This window comes from Ranitomeya variabilis, chromosome 3, assembly GCF_051348905.1.
Source record: "Ranitomeya variabilis isolate aRanVar5 chromosome 3, aRanVar5.hap1, whole genome shotgun sequence".
In the NCBI taxonomy this organism is placed as follows: domain Eukaryota; kingdom Metazoa; phylum Chordata; class Amphibia; order Anura; family Dendrobatidae; genus Ranitomeya; species Ranitomeya variabilis.
In genome coordinates this window covers 474,018,227-474,030,989 of record NC_135234.1, presented here as the reverse complement: position 1 = coordinate 474,030,989, position 12,763 = coordinate 474,018,227, and the positions used below count along the sequence as shown (strand labels likewise).

The 12,763-nt window shown below is 40.3% G+C and overlaps 1 protein-coding gene across 7 annotated transcripts in view; it reads left to right on the top strand.

Annotated features, from left to right (window-relative positions):
* DMD (dystrophin) overlaps positions 1 to 12,763 on the top strand; it is a 3,762,639-nt gene that overhangs the window by 2,603,479 nt on the left and 1,146,397 nt on the right. The window lies entirely within an intron of this gene.

Sequence of the window (12,763 nt, the reverse complement as noted above, 5' to 3'; positions counted from 1 at the left end):
AGACCACCCATAGACCTCTTTTACCCAATTTGTGTCTCTTGTGTCCCATCAACAACAGCCAGTAATTCCTTCTCAGCTCCCTTTACATCAGCAACTCGTACCTTGCCCAGCAGTTATTCACAGCAGTTTCCATCTTCCATCTTTCATGACTCAGCTCTTTCTCTCTGACTGGTCTCCGGATTATTCATGATTTGCAGTTTCTTTCTCTTGCATGCCTTGTAGAAATAACGCACACAGTCTCATTTGACTGGGCAACAGCAACATGTCAGCAGCTGCATTTTAAACAAAAATTCCACCCCAGTCACACTATGGTGCACCAGTTTTTATCAGTGCTAGAGACTGGTGAATCTATTTAGGGTGAATAGAATTTGCTTAAAATTAAAAAAATATAGGATTCTCTTGAATCCAGATCTTTTTTATTTGCGTTGGCTTTACTGTCCATTTTTCCTGTTTTGTAGAGGAATTTGACAGGGTGAAAAAAATATAAAAGCCCAATACACTTTTATCACGTCACCCATCCTTTTCGTCTCACAATAGCCTCATGGCCACTCCTCCTCAGCACCATGTGACCTCTTCTTTCATTTTCCATGGCATGCAATGTCCTCTTCCTCCGTGTTCTTCAAGCCTCTACCAGCACTATGTGCATCACCTGAGGCCTTTCCAATGCTTTCGGAGAAGCAAGTTGCGATAATTTGCATCTTGATGTCAGAGGACTGCTCAGTGTTGGAAGTCTCGACACAGAGTTAAGTTGGAGGAAGAGGACATCACCTGTTGTGGAGATGTAAAGCCCACGTAGTGTATAACACAGCCCACATAGTATATAACAGCCCACGTAGTGTATAACACAGCCCACGTAGTATATAGCACAGCCCACGTAGGATATAGCACAGCCCACATAGCATATAGCACAGCCCACATAGTATATAGCACAGCCCACATAGTATATAGCACAGCCCACATAGTATATAGCACAGCCCACATAGTATATAGCACAGCCCACATAGTATATAGCACAGCCACGTAGTATATTGCACAGCCACGTAATATATTGCACAGCCACATAGTATATTGCACAGCCCACATAGTATATTGCACAGCCCACATAGCATATTGCACAGCCCACGTAGTATATTGCACAGCCCACATAGTATATGGCAATGTGGGCATCATATCCCTGTTAAAAAAAAGAATGAAAATAAAAAATAGTGATATACTTACCTTCCGTTGGCCCCTGGATCTAGGCGAAGCGTCTGCCGATGCTCCTCACATGCTCTGGTCCCAAGAGAGCATTGCGGTCTCGCGAGATGATGATGTAGCGGTCTTGCGTGACAGACAGCGAGACAGAAAGACGGAAGTGACCCTTAGACAATTATATAGTAGATAATTAAATAATGTAAAAAGCTGAGCTGTAGTAACCAGCTTGATTATTCTGTTACTAACCAACTAAACAAGCTCATTTGGCCTTTAAAGCTATAAAAGTAGAAGAAATACCATTAAGATTGAACAAGTTATTTTGAGCAACTGCAAATAAAATAATGTAAATGATTATTTATGTTAAAAGTCTTTGTAATATATTGCAACCAATATGCAAACCCTTTAACCTTAAATTCTGTAATTACATGTTATTTTGTTAATCTTTTTGAAGGAGGTTCTCATGTAGAAATGATTCTTAGTTTCTGTCTTTTATGGCTCATATACTGGAATGACATTAAAAATGTAGCTTTCTTTTACAGTTGTGCCTGAATACATCTACTCATAATTAAACTCGCAGAAGGTTCAAATCAGAAAGTCTGATGTTGTAGAAATGTCATTATAATAATGAATCTATTTCTACATCATTCCTCTGAAAAAAATAAAGACAAATGAGAAATACAGAACCAATAAATAATGTTAAACTAGTTTGAAGGAGCTACCAGGCAGTTGTATACTAATATATCTGATATTGAAAAAAAAATCATAATAAGCTTCATTGTATTATTTTAATGGACTGATTCTGGTTTGAGAATATTTGATTATATTGATGAGCACAAAACAAAGTGGGAGCCTCCATTGTTCCTTGCTGCTGAGTTCTTCCTTCTTTCTTCCTCTTCTGCTGGGGTACACTATGCAATGGCTGCAGCCAATCAGAGTCTACTAGGCAGGGAAGTACTGAGTAATAGGAGTAATGGTCTGACTGGTGAGAATATGTATGTTTCATTTTAAGACCCTATGCCAATTTTTTAAAATAAATACATAGTGGTCAACTCTATATGTATCAAACAGCTACTGTGTATATGCATAAGACTGGGATCTAAAGGGTAACGTTTCTCCTTGTGGAGAGTGACATGCCTGCCATGCTAGTGTAAAGAGATTTATAAGCCATCCAATGCTCCTCTGGGAAAATAAACATGTAAATTATCTCTGCAATGAAGAAGAGGACTTGAACTCTAGTGTCATCTATTGGAAGTAGCAATCCTAAAAGTCAATATTGAATCTTTAACATGCCTTGCCACATGACTTAGGATAAATATTGACTTTAGGATTGCTATTTCCAGTAGGTGGCACTAGAGTTCAAGTCCTCGTCTTCAATGGACCTATGAAGAGACAATTTGCATATGCTCAAGACTGCTATGCAGAAATTCCAGAAATAGTGAGAAGGTTATTCTCATAACATAGAGGACAAAATAATTATAATTTGAAGTAATGTGACTGAGGAAATCCATGTCCCATATATAGAACAAAATTAACCTCAGTAAAAGAATCTAAAAAACTTCTTTTGAATTTTTTTTGTAATGATGTATTATCTGTACTCAAACATGAAGAGCAGATACATTAACACAAGAAAAATAATATAGTTATGATATTTTTGTGTTTCACTTTTTCCTGATTTTTAAAGCCACCCCAGCTTCCTCCCATACTTAAGAAAAAGAGAGAGGAAAAGAAGAAAAAAAGAATTATCCTGATTATTAATTTATTGTAACCTAGAGTATAGATCCAATTGTTTCCATGCATAAAACTTATTGGTTACTTATTTCTAGAAGTCATCTAGTTCTTAGCAGTAACTACCATGCGAATAGTAACAACAAAGAAATTACCCTATGTCCATCTTGACCTCTATAGGGTCCCCAAATAACAACAAAAAACTATTAGGTGTATTCCTTCAAGACATTTAACATCTTCTGGTCTTCCAATATTTGTCTCAATATCAAGTCATACCTTCTTGCAGGTATTTGCCATTTCCTTCATTTAAAAGCAAGTTTTGCATTTGAGAACATCGTTAGATTTGTGTCATATTGTTTCTTGTGATAGAAGGCTTAATATTGTTCCTGTTTTTTTATGGGAGCTACTCTCTTATAAAAGGAGTTTTACCCTATGAACACCCTATAAAGGCTATTATCCTTGGTAAAGACTATGTCTGCCAAATGTAACGTGCAATTGTAAGCAGTAAAAACATCACTACAATATCTAGGCATGGAGGAAATGACAGTAAAACAGAATAAGTGGCAGCTTTATGGTCATCAGAGTCTTGTGATATTAAATGTTGTGCTATACCTGTCATTTCTGCAGCTACATCATTAAACTTGCTGGGGGTTTTTAGCAGTCAGTTGATAAGATAAAGTTAGTGAGTTATATTACCTCTCAAAATCATAGACTCTGAATTGTTTGCATATACCTTTTGTGTTTTGCACAGTAAAAATGAAATGTTTGCTTTCAGTGTCACTTAGGAGGTATATTAACACTTTATAATAAAGTATATGCCAAATGGACATTATGTTTGACAACTTCTAAAAAAGAATGTCTGCCACTTTTTATTACATTCCAGAAATGTCAAGGAACATGGTCATTGGAAGACAACATAAGAACTTCTTGGTCAGTTACATCATTCCTCATAGGGCTAATTTAATAATAGACATGTACTGTAATAATGCTACTCACTTGGGAGGAGGATGAGGCATCATAGGAAATGTGTGTATTTAAAATTCCAGCTGGTTTATTTCACTAAACATAAACCGCTTCACATGAAGACTGAAATACTGCCCTTGTCTGGTACAAAGTGAAACATAAAGTAAAAAGTCCATTCAAAAATATTGCGGGTTCACCTCTTGAGTTTAGAATCCAGACTCTTTGACCTTTAGCAAAGACACACTTCTGGAGATATGCCTGCCTCCACACTCAGACCCTGTATGAGGCGAACAGGTCCCATTTTACAATGTGAACCACACCCAGGGGTGGAGATATGGTGAGAAGCCATCCTGCCCCACACTTCAGCTGCTTACATTAAACCCGACCCTGTCATGGCAGATTAACCCCTCTTAGTACTATGTGTACTAGATCATTACTCTAGGTTTACATCATAGAGAACATCCCACTCTGTGATACAAATCTTCCATTCAATATGTGTCCAGCAGCCACCGCAGAAGTAGTAGGAGTAGGAACTGCTGAAGAAGATGGGGGAAACCCTGATTGAACCAGGGCCCGCAATTCTCGCTGTTGGTAGCACTTGTTCCGTCACAGGGTCTGCAATGTTCACCCAATGTTTTGTCAGGAAAATGTAGCATCCTTGGCCACAAGCACTTGTTCACGTGCTCATTGTTAAGTGGATCTTTCCAGTAACAGCATTGTTCAGGATAAGACTGATGTTATAGGACATGTGCTCGTGTAACATGGGGATGACACACTGACTCGGAACGGCCGTTGCCATCAGGTTGTGGAAAGTTCTTATCTCCACAAGCCTAAACAATAACATTTCAAGGTCAAGCAGTCTGGAAATGTGGCAATATAATATTGTGGCCTGAGGGTGGGTGGCTGAGATTTACACTTACATTCCAAGGACTGAGGTAGAGACAGATGAACATTGTGCAGGGACAAGGATGTGAACCTGGTTGCTGATGGTGGTTGCAAGTGTGCAACAACAGGTGCTTGGTGGGAGGCAGTGGTATCACCTGCAGACACTGTTTCTTGACCCTTACATTCAGCCCAATTAGTCAGGTACTTTGCCGTCTTGTGTCTGATAATGTTGGTGGTGGCCAGGCTGCTAGTTGTGCTGCCTCTGCTCATGCTGAGATGGCAGATGTTATACATGTACTTTTTTGGGTTAGCATGGACTGTTTTTAAAAAAGTGTCAGACTCAGGATCAACTAACCCTTGGCCTGGCAACTTCACCCATGTTGGTGCTCTGGGGAACAGTGGATCACCTTATGTCTCTGGCCACCCCACTGCCTCTTCCTGTCTGTTTTGGTGCTGCAGATCTTTCCCCTGTACTGTCCTCTCTCTGCATGTCACCTTCCCAGGTTGGGTCAAGGACTTCATTCTCCATCATCTTGTCTTCCACTTCCACACCCTGGTCATCTTCCTGACTTGCTGACTTAACATCAGTTGTTGGCAAGTGTGTCTTGTCATCATCCACCTCTTATGACAGTAATTGCATTTTCCCACCATCACTTTCTTGTGAGCGATCTCCTCATGTCCCGCTTGAAACATGAAGGGCGAGAGGCAACAATTTATAAATGAAAATGTAAACAGCTGGTCAGAGTTTCAAAGTGTGGGATCACTTGTCTCCGGGCACTCAGCATGGTGGAAGGAAGGATGATCAGGTTGAGGATTAGAGCATATGGTCCAGAATCTGGTCTGGCTTCAAGAGTGGTGTTCTATGCCCCTACAAAGTGGGACAGGAAGCTAGGTTGACATGATGTGTGTGTTTGTTGTACTCCCGCAGCAGGTTCAGTTTCACCTTGCCCACGGACTCAGCTTCTGCGCTCACCATCAGTGTCACATCCACTTTCCTGTCCTTTTGCACAAGCCTTACCCATTCTAAATTATGTATGACATATCCCTTGTTTCGAAAACTTTGCAGGATTAGTATCACAGGAAAAGTTGCCCACCTCAAATGGACTTATTACACTGCAGTAGCAATGCGATTGATAATCAACTAAGTTTGGCTGCATGGTTTTGATGCACAACTGGTGCAGTAAAAATGGTGTATAACATTTCCGTGCTGAAACACGCCAACCTCAGATTGGCTTGTTCCAGTGCAGGAGCAATACAGTGATGCTATTGATAATCAGCCAAGTCTTGCTGTATACTTTTGACGCACAACTGGTGCAGCATAAATGAAGTATAATATTTCCCTGCTGAAAAAACTTTGCAAGATTAGTATCTCAGGAAACTTTGCCCACCTCAGATGGACTTATTAGACTGCAGTAGCAATATAGCGATGCTATTGATAACCAACCATAACTGGCTGTTTTCTTTTGATGCACAACTGGCACAGCATAAATGGTGTATAATATTTCCATGCTGAAAAAACTTGGCAGCATTAGTATCACAGGAAAACTTGCCCACACAGATGGACTTGTTACAGTGCAGTAGCAATATAGCGATGCTATTGCTAGCCCACCAAGTCTGGTTGTATACTCTTGACACACAACTGATGCAGTATAAGTGCCTTAAAATATTTCTCTGCTATAAAAAACTTTGCAGGATTACTATAATAGGAAAATTTGCACAACTCAGATGAACTTGTTGCACTGCTTTCGCTATATATTGATACTATTGCTACCTAACCAAGTCTGGCTGTATGCACAGCTGCCACAATATAAATGAGTTATAATATTTCCCTGCTCAGAAGAATTTGCAAGATTAAGATGAAAAAGAATATTATTATCCCTGAGAAAGTTTTTTTGTATGAGTTGCAGTAGAAAGGACGTGCCATTGACCATATCCTGTCCTCCACTATCCCTTTAGCACAATCTCTCCTTAAGTTTTGCTAACAGCAGTATTAGTATTGATTATAGTTAGCCCTAATAGGGGCTGTTGTTGCAGTTGAAATATTGATGGTGTCTAATCTGTGCCTATAAGTATCTAAAACTCTGTTTCTCTCTCTCTGCCTGTGTACATTGGCGCACTGTGCCGAGCATGGCGTCCCGAGTCTTACATAAACCCAATGGCGCTATGTAGCCAGCCAATCACAGTAATGCCACAACCAAGATGGTCAACCAACTACAGTGACTGAAAGGCAATCCTTGCATGTTGTTGGCTGTCTACCAAGCAGCAAATATGCGGGGTGGGTACTCGAGCTTGCGCGTGAGCATTCCAAAATATTTGCTGAGTAACGAGCATCTCAAGCACACTTATGCTCGAGCATATAATGATTAGTGAGAAGCACGTTCGCTCATCGCTTGGAATTAAGGATGTATCTGATTTCATGTCCAATTCTGTTCACAATAATCTCCTTGAGAAAAGCCAATTCCAGATATGTTTGGCAATGTTTTTCTCATAGAAAGCACAAGAGAGCTTCGTGAGTGCTCATGTGTATATATATATATATATATATATATATATATATATATATATATATATATATATATATATACACAGTAGAGAACTGTTCCACAGTCAGCATATGTTTGCAAAACTATATTAAAGGCAGAAGAACCCCTAAATCAAAAACTATGTCAAAATGTAACTTTTATTGTCTGCATTTAATAAAAAAGGGAAAAAAGAAAAAATGCAAGTAAAAAAAAAACGGATCCAATGCAAGTCAATGGGAAAGCTGAATATTTTTCTGCTGGACCCAACAAACAGTTCTGGGGGCATGGCAAAAAAGCTGAAATGGATAGAAAAGAGCTAAAATGAAATGGGAACAGCATGGAAAAGAAGCCTGCATGTCTTTCTGACTCATGCCGCACAATAGATGAAATGCCGGCAATTCATCTGCCGCGCACAGGACCCGACAGGATAGAATAGACAGATTACATACAGTTAATACACATAGAATAGGTACATATACAGTATGTATATTTATTACATAGAAAGAAGAAAAGCCGGCAATTCAGCAACCATGTGCTGTAAAATCACAGCAGGATATAGTAGATGGATTACATACAGTAAATACACATAAAATAGATATATAGCTGACAGTTACATATACAATTAGTACATTGTGTGCAGCTTAATGTACATGTAATTATTAAAATATTATTTTTCTGAAAAAAAAATGGAGTGGGCTCCCCTGTAATTTTCTTAACCAGCAGAGGGAAAGCAGATGGCTGAGGGCCAATGTTTAAGGGGACAATACCCATGGAGCCTCCAAGGCTATTACTATCAGCTCACAGCTGTATACTTAGCCTTTACTGGCTGTTAGAATGGAGGAACCTAAAAAAAGTGATGTAGGGACCCCGTATAATTAATAACCAGCAAGGCTATGCAGACAGCTGCAGGCTGATATTAATAGCCTAATAAACGGCCATGGATACCCCCAGGCTAAAAACATTAGCTCTCAGCCACCCCAGAAAATGCACATCTATAAGATGTGCCAATTCTGGCACTTAGCCTCACTCTTCCTACTTGCCCTGTAGTGGTGGCAAGTGGGATGATATTTGAGGCGATTGATGTCACCTTTGTATTGTTAGGTGACATCAAGCCCCGAGGTTAGTACTGGAGAGGCATCAATAAGAGGCCCCCATTACTAACTTCATAGTCATATTGTATAAAAACAAACACACAGAAAAAAGTCCTTTAATTGAAAGAATGACACAGGCTCCTTTCATAAATTTTATAATAAAAAATAAAATAAAATCAACAATATTCCTCAACTTTCCACAGAGAAGATGATAATCCATTTGTCCCATGATGGGTCTAGTTCTGCTACATCTAGATGGCAGACTGCATGGTTGCATTATGTAGCCATTCAGTCTGTCATCCAGCAGAGACACTGAGCAGCATCTGCTACCTCTGCCCATTGAACTGAACTGGTAGGACCTGTCTGACATCACGGTGAACATGAGAAAGTTCTCTCGTTTCTGGTGCCATCTCAAAGGTCCTGAGAGTTCACAGCCAATGAACTCACTTCACCTATCTGACGTTAGCGCACCGTGGGAAATTTTCCCATGGCGCTCACGCTAATGTCAAATCGGTACAGGAGATGTCACTGTCTGTGTGTGTAATATGTGTGGCACACATTTGGCAACTGTGTGCTGCATCAGTACCACATGACGGGTGCCAAGGAAGCAGTGATACAGTAAGCACTGTTCCCCGGCGGCAGGTGCTAAAGATGAGTCTCATCATTCTCCCCTGCTCTGCTGGCAATAAGCACGATCAGGGGAGAATAATGAAAGTTGTATTCAAGTGAGAACAATGACAACAGGTGTTGGCTTTTGTAACAATTACTCCCATCATCCAGCACCTGCTGCCTCTAATAACAGTGACGGCAGGAGCGGTTGATTGGAGTATTCCTCACCCGCCGCCTGAGCTATAAATAAATGAAAAATCCAGGATGGGTTCCCCTGTTTGTTCTAAAACCGGCCATGCAAACTCAGAGCTGGGGCTGCAACCCTAAACTGTCAGCTTCAGCAAGGCTGGTTATCAAGAACAGAGGAGTTGTATTTTTAAATTATTTAAATAACTAATAAAACAAATGGTGTGGGATCCTCCCCCAATTTTTGACAACTAGCCAAGCTAAAGCAGACAACTGGTGGCTTGTATTCTCAGGCTGGTAAGGGGCCATGGATTTTGGTGCCCCAGCCTAAGAATAACAGCCCGCAGCCACCCAGAAAAGGCACATCTATTAGATGTGCAAATTCTGGCGCTTTTCCTTGCTCTTCTCACTTGCCCTGTTGTGGTGGCAAGTGGGGTTCATATTCATGAGGTTGATTTCACCTTTGTATTATCAGGTAACATCAAGCCCAGGGGTTAGTTAATAATCCTACAATTATATGGTAAATAAAGACACAGCCAGAAAAAAGTATTTTGTTCAAAATAAAACAAAACACACTTTAACTTTTTTATATAAAAATAACAAACAGCTATAATCACCTAAAGCCTAATTCATCTGAATTCCTTGTCTCCTGTAATAAAATAAAAATAAAAATCAGCAATATTCCTCATCTGTTTGTCGTTCTTTGCCACACCATAATCCATGTCTGGGGGATAAATATTTTGTTTTCAACCTGGACGGTACCAAAATGTGTCTGTCCAGGCTGAGAACCACTGGTGAATGAGCTGCTGTAAGAGCAGCATCAGTGACTAGCAGTGAGATTACTCTTACTGCCAGTCACTGTGTCTACGTTCCCAGCTGGGCCGAACTGCGGTGACCTCGGTGAGATTCCCACTAGCATAGTGAGAAAAAGTCTCACGGTGCAGAGACGAGTTCATCACAGTTCAAATTCACAGCAGTGAAGTTCTTCCAGTGTACTGCGATGAACTCGCCTCTGTACTCATACTTTTTCTCACTGTGCTAGCAGTGATCTCATTGAGGTCACCACAGTTAATTGGCTCAGCTCAGCAGTAACCTCGATGACGTCAACGCTAGTCACTGAAACTGCACTTGCAGTGGTTCATTCACAATGGTTCTCAGCCTGGATGGGCACATTTTGGCACCGTCCAGGTTACAGTCTATTTATCCCCCAGACATGGATTATAGTGTGGGACAAAACAATGGACAGGTGAGTGATATTATTATTTTTTATTTCTGTTTTATTACAGGAGACAATAGCTTCAATGGAATGGTCGTTAATATGAGTATGGTTTAACTTAGAATCACTAAAGGATTCTGTGTCATTATTTCAATTGAAGGACTTTATACTTGCCATGTCTTTATTTACAATATATCAATAGGATTAATAATGGAAAGGTGTCTTATAGACGCCTCTCCATTACTAATCCATGATCTTGATGTCACCTGACAGTACAAAGGTGACATCAACCCTACAAATATGAACTCCACTTGCCACCGCTACAGGGCAAGTGGAAAGAGCCAGGCAAAGTGCCAGAATTGGCACATCTAATCAATGCACCTTTTCTGGGTGACTGCACGTTGCTATTTTTAGGCTGGGGGGCAATGTTCATGGCCCCTTATCAGCCTAAGAATACCAGCCCCAAGCTGTCTGCTTTAGCTTTGCTGGTTGTCAAAATGGGAGGACCCCACACCATTTTGTTTATTTATTTATTTAAATAATTTAAAAATACTGCATAGGGACCCCTCTATTCTTGATAACCAGCCTTGCTGAAGCTACCAGCTGAGGGTTGCAACCCCCAGCTGTGAGTTTTGCCTGACTGGTTATCAAAAATACAGAGGAACCCACACAGCTATTTTTTATTATTATTTATTTACAGCACAGGAGCCGGCTGATGAATACTCCCATCAGCCGCAACTGCTTTCACTGTTATTAGCGGCAGCAGGCGTCGGTTGATGGGAGCAGTAGACTCATCAGCTGACACCAATGACCGGAGATAAACTGTATACCTCCAATCATAGCTGCAGACTCATGCTGTCATTTGACAGCATGGGAACTGTGGCTGTCTGACTTCTGCACCGTGAGACAAAGTCTCACCGTCCAGAGGTGAGTTCACTGCAGTTTACCGGGAGAATTTCACTGTGGTGATTTTGAGCAGTGGTGAACTCGCTTCTGCACTGTGATACTTTTTCTCACAGTGCAGAGGTCCCCACAGCTCATTTGCTGGCTGGGAACGCAGCATCAGTGACCTGCGGTAACTTCGATCACCGCTAGTCATTGACACTGCGCTCACAGCAACTCATTCACTAGTGGCTCTCAGCCTGAACAGACGTATCTTGGCCTCATCCAGGTTGAAATCTATTTATACCCCAGACATGGATTGACGTGAGACAGAACAACAGACAGGTGAGGGATATTGCCTGGCTGGTTATCAAAAATACAGGGGAACCCATGTCGTTTTTTTTATTATTATGTATTTACAGCACAGGTGGTGAGTGATGAATACTCCCACTAAGAGCCACTAAGCTGATTGGCTGCAGCACTGTCGATAGCAGCACTGCAGACAAATGACAGACACTAGGTAATGGCAGAGAATCATTACTGTACCAGTTAAGAGTAAGTAATAATCTGTTTTTTTTTACTATAGCAGCTAGTAGAAGAAAGTTTTCTGAAAGGAGGCACATTTAATACAGTCCATTATCAAATTCACATTTAAATAGATAATAATATTCTTATTTTTTGGTGCAGTAGTAATGTTTCTTGCTCCATAACCTCTCAATCCATACAGTTGAACTGAGGACATGGCCAAACTTAACTGGATCCATTTATTTTTTTTCAGTAGGCCTTTAAATCCAGGTTCTTTTAGCATATAGGCAATAGCCCATAGCTTGAAATATATTTACATTTGCATAGCAGATTTAGATTAAAGTTACATTTCCTAGAGGGGAGATTGCCTGAGAGATACACTCTAAATAGTATAAACTTGTTTATTAGACCCTAAAGAAAAACTAAACTTTACAGCAATGAATGAAAACTCAGTATCAAATCATTCAGATACCCACAGTACCTCTAATGCATTTCCATAACCTACAATTAGTTCAATATGCCAAGCAAGTAAAATATAAAATCTCAGTTCTCCAGACATATGTTTCCTCTAGTAAATGGTTTACAGTAAAGTATAAACATCAATTACCCCGTGCTTGGGATCCGTAAGGGAGTGCAAAACCTTTTTTGTGCATTGGTTTTGTTGGCGGCGGATACAATAGACACTAAAAAAGAAAAATGTATTCCTTTGTTTTGAAATATAAGATTAAAAATATGTCTAGCCAGACTGGGAATTCTTTAGAAAATAATTCTTTATCATTTACAGATTTAAAGATATGATCATGTTTGATCACTGCAGACTACAGATGGCATTACACTAAATGGTTTTACTCAACATATTGTTTTCCAGAGCACACCTCTCACCTGCCTCCCTGCTACATGCTGCGTGACTGTGTACTTCTCATTGACAGCTCAGGACAGTAGCATCGCTAACCCTAACCTTGTTC